This window comes from Mus caroli, chromosome 15, assembly GCF_900094665.2.
Source record: "Mus caroli chromosome 15, CAROLI_EIJ_v1.1, whole genome shotgun sequence".
NCBI lineage: Eukaryota > Metazoa > Chordata > Mammalia > Rodentia > Muridae > Mus > Mus caroli.
Window position 1 is genome coordinate 7,105,614 of NC_034584.1, and position 20,802 is coordinate 7,126,415.

General features: G+C 43.6%; 1 protein-coding gene across 7 annotated transcripts in view; it reads right to left on the reverse strand.

Moving 5' to 3' along the window:
• Window positions 1-20,802, reverse strand: part of Rai14 (retinoic acid induced 14) — a 151,922-nt gene that overhangs the window by 121,110 nt on the left and 10,010 nt on the right. The window lies entirely within an intron of this gene.

Here is a 20,802-nt window from a genome sequence, read left to right on the forward strand (position 1 = left end):
CTACCCTGCTTCAGTGTCTTAGACGTAAATTACCAAGCATGTAAGATTGGGGCATCTGTGAGTCACGCCTGACTCTCTGCTCTGCTGTGGTTGGGGTGTGGCTTGCCGGGGAATGCCAGTATTGGAAGCTTGGTGATATGGGAGGTGATGGGATCACTAAGAGGCGAGGTCTGCAGGGAGGTCTTTGTTATTGGGAGAGTGGTCTCGGAAGAGCTCCCTGGTCTCTTGGGATGAGAGCAAACTGACCCTTAAATCTCCAAGCTTTCCCTTTTACAGGGCCTCCCAACACTGTCCTTTGCTACAAGGCCTTCTAAAGAAACATGCCTTTGAACCTGCACAATCGCAAACTAATAATCCTTCCTTGATAGTGTTATCCAGACATGGGTATTTCACTATAGTAATAAAAACCAAAGCAGCACATGCCTACTGAAGTAATCAACCTATCCTTCATTTTGCAATCGTACAATTGACCTCCTTTTAAGGGTTAAATAGGAGATGAGAGAAAAGCGTTCCTCTCCCACGTGCTGTTTATCCCTTGCTTATTTTTCCAGTGCTTGCCTCCCTCCCCTGCTCCTCTTAAATGCACAGTGCAGTTGGCAGAAAATGCCAAGAACAACATAATCTCCCTCATAAATACCTCATTCCTCGGGGGGCCTACTCTAAGCCATGTAAGACTCTCCGGGTCCTTTTGAGACTCAGCAATTCCGAGTTGGTACTGGAAGTCTTCAGCAGTTACCACACTTAGGAGAAGTCTTTAGTCTCCTGGAAACTGTATGTAAGTTTTTCAGAATATGTATATTTACGTATATGCACACATACACACACACATACATACATATACACACATACATATATACACATATATACATACATATGCATATATATATATATATACATACAATATACACATATACACACATACACACATATATACACATATGGAGAAGCTTCCTAGTCTTCACTGGATTCTGCAAGGTACCTGCTATTCTTCCAAAGACAACTACAAAAGGTCAAGCCTCTGAGAGCGACTAAGACACTTGTCGGCCATCCCAAAGCATGCTTTCCCCACAGTCCTATATGGTTCCATGGTCAAAACCAAAAGCCAGAAGCCTGTGTCAAAATGCAATGCAGAATTTATCATTTTCTAAGACTAAGAAGAAAGTCAAAGTGCACTTAGTCAAAAAGGTGAGATAATCCATGTGAAATTTCCCACTGCACTGGGTGCTCAATAAAGGTCAGCTTTAAACGGTACTTGACGGAAGTGGTAATTTGAACTTCCAACTGGCAACGCCATTACAGTGGAGAGCTACAGAATGGTGGGTAAATGCTTAACACTCCTAGACATTATTTTTTTCCAAGCCTTGCAAGCCCACCTTGCCTTCCTCTACATTCTCATTTAAAACAAACATGATTTATGAGGTCAGGAGTGGGGTAGACTCAGGACATAAACAACTCTCGACTCATCCTTCTTCCTGTGTCTGCACCCAGAAGTCACCGTACATGCTACCCTCTGATGTGTTTGCCTCCATCTGTGCTGATGTCACCAAGCAGAATCCTTGGATGAAGGACATGAAAACAAAGTCATCCCACAGCACTGAGATGACATTTATCTGGAGATCTCGTGCCACTTGGTGAGACCCTTTCATCTTTCCCGCCTCTGCAGAAGTGACAGAAGGCACGTTGCCTTGGAAAAGGCACAGGCTGTAATTACACACTGCTAATTGCTGAGGACTTAATTACAGAGAACCTGGAACAGAAGCACACAGAACAAGGAGCACACCTGGCAAAGAGGACCTCCCTGAGAAACCCAGACTGAGCTGGGCTTTCTCCATGGGAAAACAGTTTTTGATGAAATGGATGCAAAACAGAAGTAATGATAATCAAATACTACCAAACGGGCACTGGCACTGGCACTGGCCCAGGGCTGGCTGGACCAACTACCTCTAAACAATGGAAACCATCCCTCAAATTCAAGTTGTTCTTCCCACTGTCTCAAAATAACCAAGGAACGAGATCAAGTCAATACAGAGCAAAAGGGAGAAAAAGAGAAGCCACAGCTGGGAAGAACCACAAAATGTGCGGCCCGCCAAGGCAGAATCACCCAGCATTCCTTCATTCCCAGAACAAAAGGTCTCAGGCAACAGTCAGTTAGATTTTTTGTTTGTTTGTTTGTTTGAGATCACAGGAGTTGTAACGGTATTGGGTTTGGGGTGTGTGTGTGTGTGTGTGTGTGTGTGTGTGTGTGTATTCGTGTGTCTTTGGCTTTCTTCCTTCCCCCAACCCCTTAAAAATCTGGCAATGAGAGGTATGTGAACTGTTATTTGGAGATAATTAAATAAATAAAGTAAAAATTCCAAAACTTCTCAAGGGAAGGTATGAATTACTAAATGAACATCTCCCTGGCGCCCAGCATTTGACTGTGTGATAGCTGGGTGGTCCATGGGTATAGATAGCTCCATGATGGGACAGACCTATGCTAAGGGGTAAGTGCTGGAAACAGATTAGTAACCCTAGGAACAAGACCCTCTGACTGGGCACAATTAGAGGTATTAATCCTGGTATTTGTACAAGGAGCTAACACCCAGACACCATGGCTAGTGGGAGCTCGCCCGGCCCATAGGTGATACCAAATGTACTCTGCCTCAGCATCCTCTTTTCTAGAAGATGCTGTGAGAGAAACTCACCCAGCCCTGCCTTCCTTTAGTCAGCTGGGATTTTGCAGTGCACAGGATGAACTACAGTTTGTCTTAGATAAAGCGACATCTAATGACAGCAAAGAGATAGTAATGGCGATCCTTGGGAAACCCACTTGACTTGCCTATCCAGACTAGCCGTGCACAATTTACTGGATATTCCTTAAAGGAGAGCTACAGCCAAAGAGCTGCACAGCGCCTCATTAGGTATTCACAGAAAGATGGCACACTGAACATGTGCAGGAAGATGACAACACCTACTGGAAAACAACCTGAACTTGGATTCTCAATTCAAGCACATAAAAGCACTTAACTCAGTGTGCTGAATTGTTACCTAGCCCATTCAAAGTACGTCATTGGAATGTATCACCTATCAGTAGTCACCCATCACCACATGACTGCATCATATTGAACAGCACAGACTACATCCTTGTCCTTTCACTTGAAAGGCCAGATGCAACCCAGGGGTTTAATAACGCATTTCCTCTTTAAAATTAATACTACAGCTCTCAATCAGACCCTCATCTGATAAACTTAAAGTCATTTTTTTAAGATTTATTTATTTATTTCATGTATGTGAGTACACTGTAGCTGTCTTCAGACACACCAGAAGAGGGCATTGGATTCCCATTGCAGATGGTTGCTGGGAATTGAATTCAGGGCCTTTGGAAGAGCAGTCAGTGCTCTTAACCGCTGAGTCATCGCTCCAGCCCATACTTAAAGTTTTAATTAAAATACTTTAATACTAGCCTTGACCACAAACAAAAAGTTGTACTTGCTTATTTAAAATATGTACAATCCCCCAAATCTTCTGAATTATCACAGACTTAGGGGATCAAGTTCCTCTCGCTAAGCCTTGCACCCTGGAATGTGGAGATTATTGCACGGGATCCTCAGTGACAGTACAACACTAATTTGTACCCAGACAAGCTTTGAGATTTTCTTCTTCCAGGTTTCCTTCTAGACTGATAAAATGTTTAGTTATTTATTGTCATGATGGTTATACAACCGGCAAACATACTAAAAATGATTTGACTATGCATCAGGACATGACTGCATGTTAAATGGCATCTCAACAGAGTTGTTATTAAAAACAAAACAAAAAAATCTTCATTTCTCTTCCAATACTTAAGAGTGATTTCAAAAGGAAAAAAGTCAATAAACAATGTAGTAAACTGGTAAAAAAAAAAAATAGCCACGAGATTTATTTAGCTATGTCTCTACTGTATCTCATTGTTTATTCAAAGTAGGTTTAAGCTCACCCTACTCCCAACATGGCCCAGGGCCAATTCTCTTGGCCTTCTACCCAGATAGCTATAGTCAGGTGAAATTCTGTTAAGGACATATAATAAGATGGGGAAGCACTCCTCTGGACTCTAGGCCTCTATATACCTACAGTTTACACTCTCAGTGCGAAAGAATCTAGACACTGGCCAGATGGTTAAGGTCACTACTTCTGAGCAGCTCCCATGTTTGAATTCTCACACAACAGAGCAAGGGAGTTGGGGACAGATGTGGGAGAAGAAATCCTAAACTCCAATTCTATGTGAGCAATTACCTGCTCATGCAAGGCCAGTAAGTAGTAATATTAATTCACGAAAGCAGACCATGGCTGTGTACACATATATTTAGTGTTCGAATCACAAGAATACATTAGCACCTGGCAGACCATACCACATGACCCAAATCCTCTGAACTACAATAGAATTAGGGGAGCAAGGTCCTCTAGGTAATCCTTGCATCTTGGAATGTGGAAATTAATTATTGCACAGAACCCTCAAAGCACTCATGTGTACCCAGAGAAGCTTTGAGATTCTCTTCTTCTGAGCTGTAAAGAACACATCAGACTTAAAATCCGCATCCACAAAGGCATCAAGTAGAAGGAACCAAAATACTTCTTGTTTCCTCAGACAATAATCTCTCTCCACATCAAAGATAGATTCCTACCAAGAGCTATGCAAACATGTGGTCCTTTCAACCTGGCAGAAGAAAAGGCCTCTCCAGCCCAACTATTCCAGGAAGATGGCTGTCACAACACCACCATCTTTCCAACCCTGCAGAAACTGCTCTAGCTCGGTCTCTTAGTCTGGGGCTTCACCTAGGAGTGACAACACCCCAGCTTCTGAAACAAAGAAAATAAACTGGGGATCTGGACCCACTAAATACTTCCTCTACAGCAGACTGGTCTAGCCTTCAACACTGAATTTGAAGGGCATTTGGACATGCAGGAAGGAGAATTTGCACCACAAGAGATTCACAACTTTGCATGTAGAAAACAGCTTTGGAAAAGATTCTTATAATTAGGTATTAAATATGGCACACTCACCGGAAATTTTTGAGGGCAACAATAAGATCAGAGAATTGATTATAAATGGGACAGGATTCCAACTGGCTATGAGCATAGGATTTAGGTTGTGGTCTCGGGTTGGGGGTTGGGGTGGGAATGGACACACATGACATGGTGTCCCTCCAGACCTGAGTCAGACATCTGTGCAACCTCCTAAGCAGTCTCCAGTCTCTCATGATGCTTAGTGTTCCCACCAGGAATCACTGCAGAATGTCTCCAAGATTCTCCCCAAGAAAGATCGCCTTAGATTCTGGCACAAGAGAGTTCAGCAGCCCTTGTTATATTTTTCCAGAAAATGTGAAAATTCCTATCTCAGGCTGCCCACTGACTTCGGAACAGACGATTTCTTAGGATAGAATTTTCATTTTGCTTACACACACCTAACCACCGTCACCCATGTGAATAGACCACACAGGGCCTAGATATCAAATTAGGCGCCTGCATAGGCTTTTAGCTCACCTTTAACCTCAGCAGAATTCTCTATGTTCTCCAGCACGACATCACGTAGCTTCACTGGGATTTTTGTAAAGGCAACATAGCGATTGGAGTTTCACCACATACTGATCAAAGCACTGAGAACCTAAAAGCTCCAAGCTCCCTTGGCCTGGGACATCTTTCCAAGCAGCCTCCTCTTCCTGCCTCTCTACCCCCTTCCTCACTGCCTCTCCCTCCACCCCAGCATCTTCCATAGCCACATGCCAGCCCCAGCCAAGTGGCAGACTCTGAATAATGCATTGTTAGGCTCAGCAGAGACCAAGAATCATCAGACAGAACCTTGGAAACAAGTTCTTAGAATAGAGAGACTTTGTCAGCCTGATTGTGCAGACAGCTGTGGGCAAGCCCAGTAATTCCCTGCAAGGCAATGTGCCTGTGCCATTATTTCCACAGGATTCAACCACTGGCTTTATTTAGCTTGGGCATTCCCCTGCTCAATTCAGAGTAAGTCAGTGAATCATTTTCTCCATCATCTACCTCCGGATCATCACACGAAGGGCCTTAATCACCGAGGACCAAACACTCAGTAAGTTATATCCTTCTTGTCCTAGCATTTGAAAGATCAGATATAAAAGGCAGGTTGATTTTATTAATTCTCTTTTCTCAAACTAATGTAATTCTCAATCAGAGCTTAACCTCCTATAATTATATCCTTAATCAAAATACTTCAATAATTCCTGTAAAGCTTTATTCTTAATATAAAAACATCAGGCTCCCAATTATTACATATTCATTGTAGACTGAAGCAATGCTTTTTTCAGAGTGCACACTAGAGTTGAACAAATTCCTTATAAAGGAAACTGTGGTGATTCTCCTGCCACCTCTCCTCTGCCTCCATTGGTCCTGAACCAACAGACAGGAGCATGTTGTCCTCTGAGAGGCTCCACCCAGCAGCTGACTCAGACAGATACAGACACCCACAGGCAAACAGTGGATGGAGCTTGGAGACCCTTATGGAAAAATAGGAGGAAGGATTACATGCCCTGAAGGGGATAGGAACTCCACAGGAAGACCAACAGACTCAACCAACCTGGACCCTTGGGGGCTCTCAGAGACTGAACCACCAACCAAAGAACATACACGGGCTAGACCTAGGCCTCCCTGCACATATGCAACAGATGTACAGCTTGGTCTTCATGTGGGTCCCAAACAACTGGAGTGGGAGCTACCCCAATAGCTATTGCTTGTATGTGGGATATGTTCTTTTAGCTGGCTGCCTTGCCTGGCCTCAGTGGAAAAGGAAGTGCCTAGCCTTGAAGAGACTTGAAGTGAAAAGGTTGGGGGATATACAGGGGAGGCCCTACCTGCTCAGAAGAGAAGGGGATGGGGAGATGGGGGTATAGGGGAAGGGCTGTGAGGAGGTGACTGAGAGGGGGGCAGTGAGAGGGATATAAAATGAATAAGTAAAAATTAAATTAAATTAAAAAAAAAAGAAAAATGTGTTGAACTGGAAGCACACACACACAAAAAAAAATGCAAGTTATTTCATTCCAGTGAGACCATCCATTGCAAAATGCAAGTTTCCAAAAGATTTGGGAATTTAGCAAAAAACTGTTGGCAGGGTCCTTGAACCCCTCTTCACATGCAGAGCAAAGGGGCAGAAAGCAGAGACTAGACTAGATCTTTGGAAAAGCGAACGAACAAACAAGCACGCAGCAATTCTCACGGTGCCTACTCAGCCACATGCAAGAGAGTCCAGTAACATTGTGAAAAGTCAGATGTGAAAAGATAGATGTTCCAGTTGTACCTGAGGGGCTGCCATAACAACACACTGGAGGACCACGTGATGTAACAGAAATGCAGTCTTCACCATTCTTCAAGCCCAAAGGTGCAGGTTGATGCCATGCTGAGGCTCCCCTGGGGTTTGGGGACAACCACCTTCAACTTGGATTTCATTTGCTCTTCCTGTGTCTCTATATCCTAGTTGCCTCTTTCAGAGGCCACCACTGTTCTTAGATGAGGTCTGACCATATAACTTTGTCTAGCTTTAATTACCTCTATAACTGCAACTCTAGTAGTCATAGTCAATGCAAACTACATAGTTCAGTCCTTAACACCCCTAGAAAAATCTCAAGAGCAAGATTCAGACCCTAACCACCTGCCAGGCTCAGAAACACACACAGTGGGTAGCCGTGGTGCTGAAGTTGGACTTCCTTATCCCGCATCTACACAGTACCACTGTGTCGATCAAAGTAGAACTCTTTGTTTTCCTAGACAGGGTTTCTCTGTGTAGCTTTGGCTGTCCTTGAATTCACTCTGTAGACCAGGCGGGCCTCAAACTCACAGAGATCTGCCTGCCTCTGCCTCTGCTCCTGAGCACTGGAATTAAAGGCATTCATGACCACTGCCAGGCTCAAAGAAGGATTCTTAACAGCTCGTAAGTATGACAGGAAGATGAGGTGGCGGGGGGGGGGGGGGGGGGGGGAAGTACATAGAGAAGAGGGAAATGACCCAACTTTAAGTACCAAGTTAGTTTTTTCTAATTTTCTGAAATTGGACATTCTGGGCTGGGGATGTGATTCCAAATATAGGAGAATGTAAACAAAACAAACAAACAAATAAACAAAAACAAGGAATTGGACCTTCTAGCTTGACTTTGGAGTACTTAGACATTGAAACTGAGCCTGGAAACCGTTCTCATTAATAATAATCAAAGTTAGGAGAAAGACTATACCCCTTTTAGACAGTTGGGTACAACACGAAGTAGTGCTCTGATTATGTTTCATAAATCATGCTAATTCATCAAATCAGATAGAAACACATGAATATAGAAAGGAGTGACTCTTCCTGAGCATTAGCCCTGAGCTGGGTGCCTCCATGCATGTTATCTCACTTATCATTGAACTAAAGTATGGGTTTGGAAAAATGTTATCCATGGGCTGGAGAGATGGCTCAGCGGTTAAGAGCACTGACTGCTCTTCCGGAGGTCCTGAGTACAATTCCCAGAAACCACCTGGTAGCTCCCAACCATCTGTAATGGGACCCAATGCCCTCTTCTGGTGTGTCTGAAGATAGCTACAGTGTACATAAAATAAAAAAATTTTCAAAATTTTATTTTAAACAGTTATCCATATGATAAGTTGAATAATTTCATAGATACACGAATAACCCTGACACAGTCGTTCATATTGAACACATATAATAGCTCAGTGCATTCTGTAAAGTATATCAGTTAAAACTTTTTAATGTTTTAAATAATTTTCAAAGGGAGATTCATTCTTGGCAATGAGATCTTCCTAAGATACTGTAATAGCTCACATTTTTTCCCCCAAAAAAATAAATGAGTGCATTCTTTTAGGATCATAAATGTCATGTGACATTACATCAAAACAGCCATGCAGTAAAACTCTCCTGAGAACATTAATCTGACCGTCGTCATAACTTGCACTTACCCAGGAGGTGACTTTTTTTTTTTTTAGAACCAAATATATCTTTCTTCTTTCTTTGGGAATAAATCCTGATCTCCACCAGGACTGATCTCTGTCTAAGTCAGCCAAAGTCATAGGCTCTGATTCAAAACTGCCCGTGGCTCTGGCAACAGTGCTATCTGATCTCTCAGACCTACTACTCATGCTCCAAGGAGTCAACCAAGAAGTCCCAAGCTTACCTCCTGCCCTAAATCCATCTGATTTCAAACAGGCAGATTTAGCAAGACAAGCTATCTCTGCAATGCAAAAAAATCATTCTAGGATTAAGAAACGGGGTGCAACCATCCGAGAGCAGTGGTCCTCAACCTTCCGAATGCTGCCACCCTTTAATGCAGTTCCTCATGTTACGCTGAACCCCGACCATAAAAGCATTTGCGTTGCTACTCCATAGCTGTCATCTTGCTACTGTTGTGAATTGTCGATATTTTTTGAAGACAGGGGTCTCCCAAAGGGGTCGAGACCCACAGGTTGAGAACCGCTGCTTTAGCGGGGCGGGTAGCTTTAAAGGTTGCTCTAATGTTCTCAATGGACTGTTTATCTCTTGATGCTTCAATATCGCATCCTAAGCACATTACCATGTTCCCATCTTAAGATAACTGCCTACATAGACCTAGTTCCTAATCTTCAAGCCAAGCGTCTGAAGACATTTGCACCATGTGTGCAAGGGCTCCTCGGTTCCTTCTTCCGGGGCCCACCCCTTAAATTTTATACATCAAGTTAAAATGAACATACTAGAATCCTTGTACCAAGGAGGCTGAAGCTGGGGGGATCAGGAGTTCAAGACTAACTGGGGCACCCTAGTGAGACTCTGCCTCAGAAATAAATAAATAAATAATATTTTCAGGTGTAATCTTAACAGTTAATAGTGAAGATGAAAAAATAAGTGCATAGTGTATAGTCATTGTGTAAAGCAGTCTGGCAGTTGCCCTCAAAAGTGAAATATAAACTTAACCTTTGAGCCAGCAATTCTATTCCTGTGTATTCAAAAGCCCAGAACACATGCTCACACAGAGACCTGCACATGGATATTTACAGACACATTAGTAATTGCACAAGAGTAAAACTCAAGGAACCCAAGTGTGACGTGTCTATATAGTAAAGTGCAGCGGGCAGGAAACTGGAGGGTATGTAGATCCATGGTCCAATATGGGGGAGGGGGAGGTAATGTTGACAGGGCGTGCTGAGCACAGTGACCTCCCATAGTGCACTCTGGCCGTGTATCAGCAGCTGTGAGCACAGCTACCTGCCAGGGTCCAGTGTGGGTGCGGCCCAAATGCATTACATTAAGGCAGACACTTAGGACCACAGAGCACATGATTCTACATCTATGGCTGAGAAAACAAGTCAATAGACAAAAGAGGGTTACTAGTTATCTGGGACTGGCTGGTGAAGGCACTTCTTACAAATGGTCGAGCGGTTGCACATCTTTGTCTGTGTGTCGACACGGGCTTGTATACTAAAAGTGGTGGTGTAAGTCATGACAGGATATAAATAACTCCTCAGTAGAGCTGTTTCAAAAACCATCAAGTGCAGAAAGTAAGAAGGAGGCTCGTACGTGGAGGGTTTAGCTGGGAAAGCTTTACCATGAGGGAGAAGGTAGCTCTACTCACCGCTATATTTAATCCCTGGCTTTAGTGTTTAAAAAGTGGTTGTTGCCAAAAGTTAGCTAGCTACATATTTCAGCAGTCCTTTGGCTCGCTTTCAAAATATGGATAACTTGAGCCTTCCACGATGACAATGCTTTGGCAATGATCACAGTGGCTCCATGAGGCCTGTAAAATCTCTTTGCCCAGTCCTGGGGTATCTTAAGTGCTTGTCAGAATAAGGGACACATGCAATAAGGGACACATGGTTTCTATGAATGACAGAAACTGGGAGCAGGAGAAAGAGAACGAGGCGGAGACTCCTCAGATGATTTCTGCTACCCCAACTCTCAGGAACACACTAAATTCAAACAACTCCCGGCATAGCCTAACTGCGCGGCGGCAGAGCTTGCCCCCCCCCCCCCCCCCCCCCGCCCCGGTGTGTTTCACCATAAAAGGCAAACGGCTTTCAACATGAAGAATACAGCACGCTTCCATAATGGAGCAAAGACTGACTATATCCTCCCAATTCATCACATGGCCACAAACCTATATAACCCTGTACGTGATGCTACAGGGTTCCCATGGCTACTCTAGGCCAGAGGGAAGGAGTCTATGATGTCATACTTAGACTTAAGGTACTGAATTACCATGGACACACAACGGCCCCTATAGAAATGAAGACCACACAACTACAGCTTACAAAGTCAGCCTTACTGTTTTTTAAAAAAAAGAAAGTCCACATGGAGTGAAGCACGTGCACAAAAAGAGCAATACAGATGCGCACCGTCAGAACTCGTCTGTCCGTTACACCCATGATATCACGTAGCTACTGTACAGGAATGCTCAAAGCTGGGGTGAAAGTCCAAGAAAACTAGGGAAGCTTAGTCAGACATGGACTAAAACACTGCAGCTCGTGAGGTCTCATGGCTGAGCTCCCCCAAGCAAGCACAGGCGACCCCGCCAGCGGGATACTGCCTGCACGAGAGTCTTTTGCCATTTTATCTTCTGTGTCCCATGGATGGAACTAGGGCCTCGTGCATTCTGGGTAAAAGGTCTACTACTGAGCCACACCCCCAGCCCCACTAACAGTGTCCTGGATACCAAGGGCTGCTAGCTACCACATCGAAATGAGGGTAACTTACTTAGCCAAGGCTGCCCCATACCATGGCCACTGGCCACAGACTGCTACTGAACATTTGAGATGTAACTGGCACAAAGCAACAAGAGACTATAAGTGGGGAACGCACAGGATTTGTAGGTAAAGAAATTCTCACCTGTCATCACTAATAAACGTTATATCAACTATATATTAGAAATGATACCATTTGAATGTACCATTCATTTCATAACTTTCCTGTTCTGACTACTGGGAATCTAAAATTGCCTGTGTAGCCCTTTTTGGGGACATGAAACTGTTGGTAACAATTTACACTTTTTCTTTTCAAACGGTAACTACATATAAAAGCATTTCAATTTATTATTACTGAGGCAGGATAAAAATTAAAACAAAAATATACATGCTCTCAGCTTCAATATTATCACCTCAGTATCTTAGTTTTACTGAGTTACCACACACTGCAAGCTAGTGATATGGTGCCTGCAGTATGAAAGGCCTCCTCAGACACAGACAGAAGGAATGACTAACCCTGACAGACAGTCTGTGTGTGTGCTCACCCATTACCCCAATACCGTCCTATTCAAGAAGTGCATCTCTATTTGTCTCTAGTAAGAGTTGGGCAGGTGGCTGGTTTTCCAAAGCATTCGTCAGGGAACCTAACTTTGCAGTCACTGCACTCTGGGTACCACCATGTTTAGTTTAAACGGGATTTTACCCTTCTGTTTACAGAGTGGGTGAAGCAGGGCAAGTTCTCTGAGGAATCTGTTACTAGAACTTAAAAACCAGTCATCCCTACAGTGTTCAAATCCTATAACTGAGTAATAGAAGCAGACGGGTAAAAAGGAAACAGGGAGAGATATCTGTAAACTGTCTTGTGTCACATTAGCATACGGGACAAGCTTTCTTGCTACAGATTATTAATGGCAAATTTTGCCAATGTAGCCAAAGTTCTTTAAGAGGTTGGCAGAGAGCCATAACAGGCCATAACAGTCAAATAAGTGTAATCTACTTAAATCGGGGCTTCTTCAACTTTCTACATTTCAAGAAAAACTTTGGTGGCCCTTGTGTGTGTGTGTGTGTGTGTGTGTGTTATATCATATATACATATATATCATATATATATATATACATATATATGTATACATATACATGTAAATGTGTGTATACACACACATACACATAAACACATATATTATATGGTATATACCAACAATTCCTAAGAAAATTTACTTTTTAATTCTTACGCATATAATTTCATCATTTGTTAATAAAAATTAGCATACTAACAAGATGGGTGTGCTTATTCAGTTTTATATGAAGAATTAAATCTCGGCTGAACACGTGCGGCTGCAGGCCTCAGCGGGTCTTCAATCGTCTTGAGAGCTCAAGGATAATTTCAGTGTTATCACTGCCAGATGCTGAGAACATCACCTTGCGTAAATACACAGCACAAAATGGCAGAGGTATGTGCAGAGTCACCTCAGAATTGTTGGAGACTCGGTCCTAATCCCAAGCCAAGACTCATTTAGTGATTGTCTTTAAACGAAGCTCAAATGGGCAACAAGTTCATTTGTAAAACCCAAACATCCTCCCGGAAGACCATGCAGGGATGTACTGATTTGCTAGGTGCTGAAGACGAGTTTAGTTTTCATAATTAAGCCAGCATGTTCCTGGGAGAGCAGAGTCTGCAATCCACAAGGTGGAATGGCCTTGAGTCTGAGCCGAGCTGGTTCAGGCAGTGCTCAATGGCTCTGGGTGGGGGGACAGTGTGCTAGTGCCAAGGCCACAGTGAACTCGCGCAGTGCATCATGGGTGATTGCTGACCGAGACCCTTCAGAGTTAATTTTTTTTTAACTCATTTTTGGCCATTGTGGATTCAGAAACCCTCCACCGTCACTGTGTTTGCCACAGATCTTACATCCTGTTGCTGTGGGATTGTAAGCCACAGTTTGAGTAGCTGGAATTTAAATGACAGCTTTGAATTTTTTTTCCTTTTTAAATTGCATGACGAGTGAGAACTACCTTATTTAATACAACACCATCTGAGTTAAACAGAATTATAATTTTCAGCTACCTAATCAGAAAACTGTAGGATAGAAACCTTCAAAAGGGAAAAAGTGTCAACGTTTACAAACAGCGACAACTAAGTTCAATTCTTGTGCCCAACATGACTCCTTGTATGTTAAAAGTAAAGCTTGGCCAGATACACCTCCTTAGTTCTTAAAAAAAAAACAACAACAACAACAATACTAATGTGAATAGTAAGAGTAATAATATGAGTTGACTTGGAACAATCAAATAGCTGCTGGCAGTAGAGCACTCCTTTTTAGGAGCCTGCGTGGACTAATTTATAGGCACTACACCTGTGCCTCTCATATGCAAAGAGCATGTTTAACCAATATGTTTATTGAGATAGCAAGTCAAATCTGTCTCCACTTAGCTTTGCTGAGGATTTATACACGTTGAGTATCAGAGAAATATAAAGCTAGAGAAGTGGAGTGGCCCTTTTTATAACTCAGCTTGGCTGACGTACACAGACTCAGGTACACGGTACCATGACTTGGGCAAGAATTGAGATCATTTAGGAAAAAAAACTTAGATCCTTTTTCCATTGTTAGGACACTTCTGTGCCTTAAGAAATTATATTGTTGGGCTGGAGAGACAGCTCAGTGGTTAAGAGCACTGTCTGCTCTTGCAGAGGTCCTGAGTTCAATTCCCAGCAACAGCAATGGTGCCAAAACCATCTGTAATAGGATCCAATGCCCTCTTCTGGCACACAGGTAGATATGTGAATAGAGCACTCATATGTATAAAATAAATAAAGTCCTTTTTTTAAAAAAAAAAAAAAGAAATGATATTGTCTTATACAATTCTCCCTAACCTATGTATATTTTAATGCTGTAAAGACACTGTAATTCTTCAGAACAGAAAAGCAATGTTACTATTTTTTTAAGGTTAATTCTAGAAAAGCTGCCTAAGAAGACAAGGGCGTGGCAGGGAAAAGCAAGCTGGTGATACCTGCCCTGCAGTCACACATGAAAGTGCCCACAGCCTGCAGGCGGTGCCCCTGGCCTGAGGCAGATAGTGACAAGATTGTAGGAGATGTGCCTTCTGTTTCTTTCGCCACTGGGGCTAGAAACACTCACTTTAACTGTCAGGGGAATCAAACACCCTTTGTTCTAGGGGATACAGCATTGGAGCAGAGGAAGAAAGAAAGCGCCTCCCCCTTACCCCCCCCCCCCAAGCTGGATGCCATTTGGAAGGAATCCTAGACTCTCCCTCTTGCTGGCTTTGAGCGACTAGAAGAGTGAAACCAGAGGCAAACTGCACACAGAGTTTCATGACATCTGAAGAACGGGAATTCTTCAGGAGTGCTCAGGACACATGCAGGCAAAGGGGTGTCCAAGGGAGTTTTAAAAAAATCTCTAAGAGGTCCTGTATTTCAGAAACAGTGTACTTCAGAAATGTTGGACATTACTGCTTCTATCCTATATTGAGTATTTTTTTTTCCAATTTAAAAAGAAAGTTTGAGAAGACAAAAAGTGCATTTCAAGAGAAAAATGCTACAACCCGCCCTCCCCTCCAAGAAAATCTAAGGACTGGTTATATCTCTAATAGAAGGTCCAAAAAGTTTCTGAGAACATTTGAGTCAACCTCCTCCAAAGACGCCTGTGGGAGCCTAAAGAGAGGCTGTGCAGCCCTCGCCCAGGGGGTACAACTTTCCGCCAAGGCTTATGAAGCTCCCCGAGGCCCTCCTAGAGCCCTGGCCTGTGTGTGGAGGAACCCCATCTTAGTTTCCTGGTGGCTGTCTCACTGGTAGCTGGGAGGGGCCACTAGGACTGGGCCACCTCTCTCAGCAGCAACAGCACCACATCGTCCTCATCTGTGAGACGTGATCAATCGTCACTGTGTCAACTTTCACGGGAGGAGACATTCAGGTCACTGGAACATTCCTGTCAAATGAAGACTCCAAACAGAACCTATAACTCCCTGACAGTGTGTGACATGTATGAGCTTCCCTCTCAGCCAGTGGGGGACTGAGGGCTTGGGTTCCACATCATTTCTGTCCCTCATGTTCAATAACATTTGCCTCACTGGAGACTCCCAATTTTCATGTATTCTCTAAAATGGCTTGTCTAGTTTTTTAACAAGTCTGCGTTTGTCATAATACTAGTTAGTTTTATATAGGAGTCTCAAGTCACAATCTGTGCCTAGAAGACAGACAGACAGACACACACACACACACACACACACACACACAGAGTAGGTCTAAAAGCCCAGTGTTGTGAGCAGTCAGAACTAAGGTCATGTCTAGTTCCGCCACATTCTGCCCAGGTAGTTATGTATATTTCCCCAAGTCTTAGCATCATGTGCAAAACAAGTTCTCACCACTGCCTCAGCCCAACCACCAACAATCTACCACAGACAGTAATCAGATGGTAAACAAGTCAAACCCTGAGTCTATGAGCCTGCGCAGGGTGTGTCCGATCCATCTTTGCCCCTAATGAGAAACGCAACCACACTCCAAGATCAGAATAAGACTAGCCTTGACCTTCTTCCCGGACAGCCAGTGGCAAGGTGCCTGCCACAGCATGGGTGTTCTGATCAACTAACCTGTGCTGCTGAGAGAGCATAGAGTTACATGTAGGCCAGCCTCTGTTTCGGTGCAAGTTTGAAATGTAGCGGTATGAGATGTCACCACGGGCGTCTGTAGAGTGCGACTCACAATCGCAGTGCCTCTCTCTTGTGTGTGGCGGTCTCAAGCAAGGAGGTTTTCCTCTGCAAGAGCAGCCCTCTAACTGAGAGCCAGCTCACCCGTAAGGAGCTGTGGCCCTGTGCTGAGACAGCCTCCAATAGCCACTAGCAAGGAGACCAGGACTAACTAGCTGGAGAGGGGGAGAGGGGGAAGAGGACTGTGTGTGTGTATGTGTGTCTCTGTGTGTGTGTGTGTGTGTGTGTGTGTGCAGAGCAAGTTGGGATGACGCTATAATGGACTAAGTGTTGTCAGATAAGGCTCTGGGTGCCCCCAGTTCCTTCTCTGAGTGACAACAGAGAGCTGGTTCCTGCTGTTGAACAGGAGTCAGACACTACAATCCCAATTCCACCCCAAGGGGTGTTACCCTTGGATAAGTAATTGAAGGTCAATTTTTATTTTTTAAAAAAGATGTATTTATTTTATGTATATGAGTACTGTTGCTCTCTTTAGACACACTGGAAGAGGACATCGGATCCCACTAGAAATGGTCGTGAGCCACCGTGTGGTTGCTGGGAATTGAACTCAGGACCTCTGGAAGAGCAGTCAGTGCTCATAACCAGAGTCATCTCTCTAGCCCAAAGGTCAATTTTTAAAATTCTTCAGGCCATCAGCAAACAGTTATACTACATACTACAGTACAATAATTGTTTAGCTTCTCTGATAATTTTTTTTTAAACTTTTGTGGCAGGAGGGGGAGGAATGTGGCACAGTATACCATGTACTGGTGAGAGGAGGACTTACGATCTTTCCATCTACCGGATCCTCCGGCTTGGCAGCAAGCACCTCTACTCACTAAGCCATCTCGGCAGCCCCCAGAGTCAGACTTTCTCTCTTCTAAATCGTACCATACCACATGCAGTGAAACTAGTTCTAAAGTATGGCCAACAGCATGTGGTCCAGCTAGTGTAGCAACCAGTGACTAGTTTTCCATGTGTGGTTATAAAGCCCACAATTAGGTATTTTCTTGGCATACATGACAGGTTAATAACAGTTCCTGAAGGGTGGAGGTGCAAGATAGAAGAGAGGATCCCTGAGAAGAGGGGTAAAAGCAGCAAGGATTTCCAGGCACACACTGTAGAAGTTTGGGTTCTCAAAGATCTGAGGAGTCCAGAGAGGCTCGGGAATTGCTTTAGAGCACAAAGGACCACGAACCTCTTTGAAAAATCAGATTTAGAAAACATTTAAGAGCATACAGCATCACTGGAAATAAGCCTCCATGAAACATGGCCCAAGCCCTGCATCAGATGTGCACAGGTGCCCATCCACAGGGCCACAGCACTCCAGGGTTACTGCGACAACGGAGTCTTCTCTGGTCTGAAGAATGGATTCCTTTGGAGTTAACGAGTTCCTCGCTGCCCAAGGGTAAAGGCAGCTTTTCATATCCTGACCACCCTTCCAGAGCTTTCTGTCCTGGCTAACATTTTAACACTTGAGCCAGCAACAGCAACTGGGAAGATGAAGTGGAAGTTTAAAAGGAAAAAAAAAAATAAGACAGAGCTTTAAAATAAAACAAAAATGCTTGATTAAACAAAGAGAATTCATCTAGAAGTCATAAAGAAAAAAAAACAAACAGAGCTGGGTATGGCCGCATAATCTCAACACTCTGAAGGCCGAGGCAAGAAAACTGCCAACTCAAGACTCGGCAGCGGGGAGGAAGAAGGATTCTGTTCTTATTTATAAGAAAATAGCAATACTGAAACATGAGGGTTCTTCAGTTGGGTTTTTAACAGGAAAGAAAACTGATGTCACACAGGCACTGCTTCTGTGGGGTTAGGTGATAATGAACTTTGTATCCACAAAGACAAATTTAAGACAAAAGTTAGTTGGACTGCAAAGATGGGATGGCAAAGATGGTTACTGCACTTGCTGCCCTTCCAGAGGACTTGAGTTAAATTCCCGGCACTCCTGGGGGCTGAGGGGGGTTCAAACTGCCTGTAATTTCAGTCCCAGAGGGATCCAGAGCCCTCTTCTGGCCTCTAGGGGTATTACACACATGTGATACAGACAGACCTACCTGCAGGCAAAACACCCACACATATAAAATAAATAATAATTATATTGCTTGCTAAATAACAGGGTGATCTAATCATGATAAACATGTCCAGGAGAACAGATGGGTGTGGAATTATGTAATAAGACAAGGTATATTTTCAGTGAAGCCCATTTACTACAGAAAGGATTAGACCAGATCACACGTAAAGTCAGGTAAATGCCATGAGTCACCAAGACATAGCTGCAGGAGCAGGAGAGACACAGCTGCAAACTTCCCCAAGGAATGCAGGAGGGGGCTTCCTGCACATCTCGTCTTTGCTGAGCCTACACTGTTTACTGACTGTTTTAAACCCATCTCTACCTTAGACAGCTCTACGTCTCGTGCCTACTGTGAAGAACTTCATGACATGCTGACACATGTCGTCCTATAATAAATACTAACCATGTGCCTGTGGTCTATAGATATCTGCTGGACTCCATAAATATAAGGCTGAAGAAAGACGAACATTTCCTTCAATGAAGGTTTTGTTTTCAAACACACTATAAAAAAGATAGAGCCATTTTATTTTTTTATTTTTTTTTTAAATGTGGGCTGAATTTAATGATACCTATCAGCAAGTCAGTTTTCTGTTCCCTGCAGAAGGCTGGAGTTTGAAAATGGAAAATGAGGTGAGCAACCCTTCTCTGACTTTCTTGTACTGCTTGCAACTGTCAACCAAAAGAGCGACTGTTAAGCAATGGGAATGAGTCTCTTCATTTACCACCTTACTATAACAATCAAACAACCCACAGCTCTGTGGTGAACCCAGACCATCCCAGACCACACCACACTGACCGGTTCACCGTCATTTAGTGATGGTGAGCGAAGGACATTTAGTTAAGACAAAATGGGTGTAGTTCAACACTCTGGCTATTTTTTAAGGATGCTTATCCACACCGCTTACCTTTGTATTTTAAATGGAAAAAAAGTCTGATTGCGTTCTCTACCCCTCCTTTAAAACAGACAAAGGCCGCTGACACATCTAGCTTCGTTCTGCCAACTCCTATACTCATCACCCAAGGAGGAGAAAGTTCAGCCGGCTCCCAGCAAAATGAAGCTTGCACTATTCTGTCTGTGCCATGAGTGAAGACCGTCTGATGGGACTGCTCTCCTCGGAGGAGTTTCAGGTCTCTGGCTGCACACTGGCTGCCCTTAGGCCTTCAGATTAAGGTCATCACTTCCCCTCCACCATAAAAGGAAGCAGACAAAAAGGCTCCTTCGAATAATCTTCCTAAAGGAAGGTGCAGGGGCCTGAAGCACATTCCCCTCTGGCAGCTCACGGAAGTGTTCTCTAGTACCTAGAAATTCAGTATGTCCACATTGCTGGGGACTTCGAAGACCTGTTTCAGAGAGACGTGGTATGGAGGGAAAAGGTCAGGCCATTCGCATCAGTGACATTGGGAGGACAAGATTACTAAGAAAAAAGAGAGAAGTGTAAGCCCAAGCATCACGTTCTTTCTTGTCCCTTAAATTTATATTCAGGCAAAAAAATACTGGAGAAAAACTACTTCAAGACACAGGTTCTCTGAGGGCTTACACAGTGGAACAGAGAGGATAGGATTTTTTTTTTTTTTTTTTTTTGGTAAGCATTCTTTAAATCCCATTAGAACCTGTAAATGATAAATGACTCTACTGAACATCTGACACCCTCAGGATGCCCAGCATGTGCGAAGGGAGAAAGTTCGGGAGAAAACTAGTGAGTAGGACATGAAAACAGCAAGCATAGCATTAGTAGGTGGGCTTGGTGGCCTGTGCTATAATATAAGTCTATATATTGAGCAGAGGTAGGAGTGAAGAGGCCAGTAGAGTCTAGGACTGCACCGTTACATACCCTGATTCAATAAGAAGCATCTTATAGTCACTCACATGTACCCCGTATGAGGAGCTACTATAGCCACACTGCTCTCAGTACTCATGCGACAATGATTAAAAAGAAAAAAAAATGTAGCCGGGCGGTGGTGGCGCACATCTTTAATCCCAGCACTCGGGAGGCAGAGGCAGGCAGATTTCTGAGTTCAAGGCCAGCCTAGTCTACAAAGTGAGTTCCAGGGCAGCCAGGGCTATACAGAGAAACCCTGTCTCAAAAAACCAAAAAAAAAAAAAAAAAAAAAAAAAAAAAAAGAAAGAAAGAAAAGATGTGAATCTCTTACCCTTCTAGACCTGTACTCTAGCACAGAAAGACAGTACTGATGTAAACTAAGGTAAATGGTAAGGTAACAAGGACCACACCGGGGAGCAAACAGGGAAGAGGTTCCAGGTTACACTGCTCAGGAGTCAGATGTGTCTGAGCAAGCACCTCAGGGGAAATGCCCAGAGCCAATGTAGGGGAGATGGGCTCTGGGGAGAAG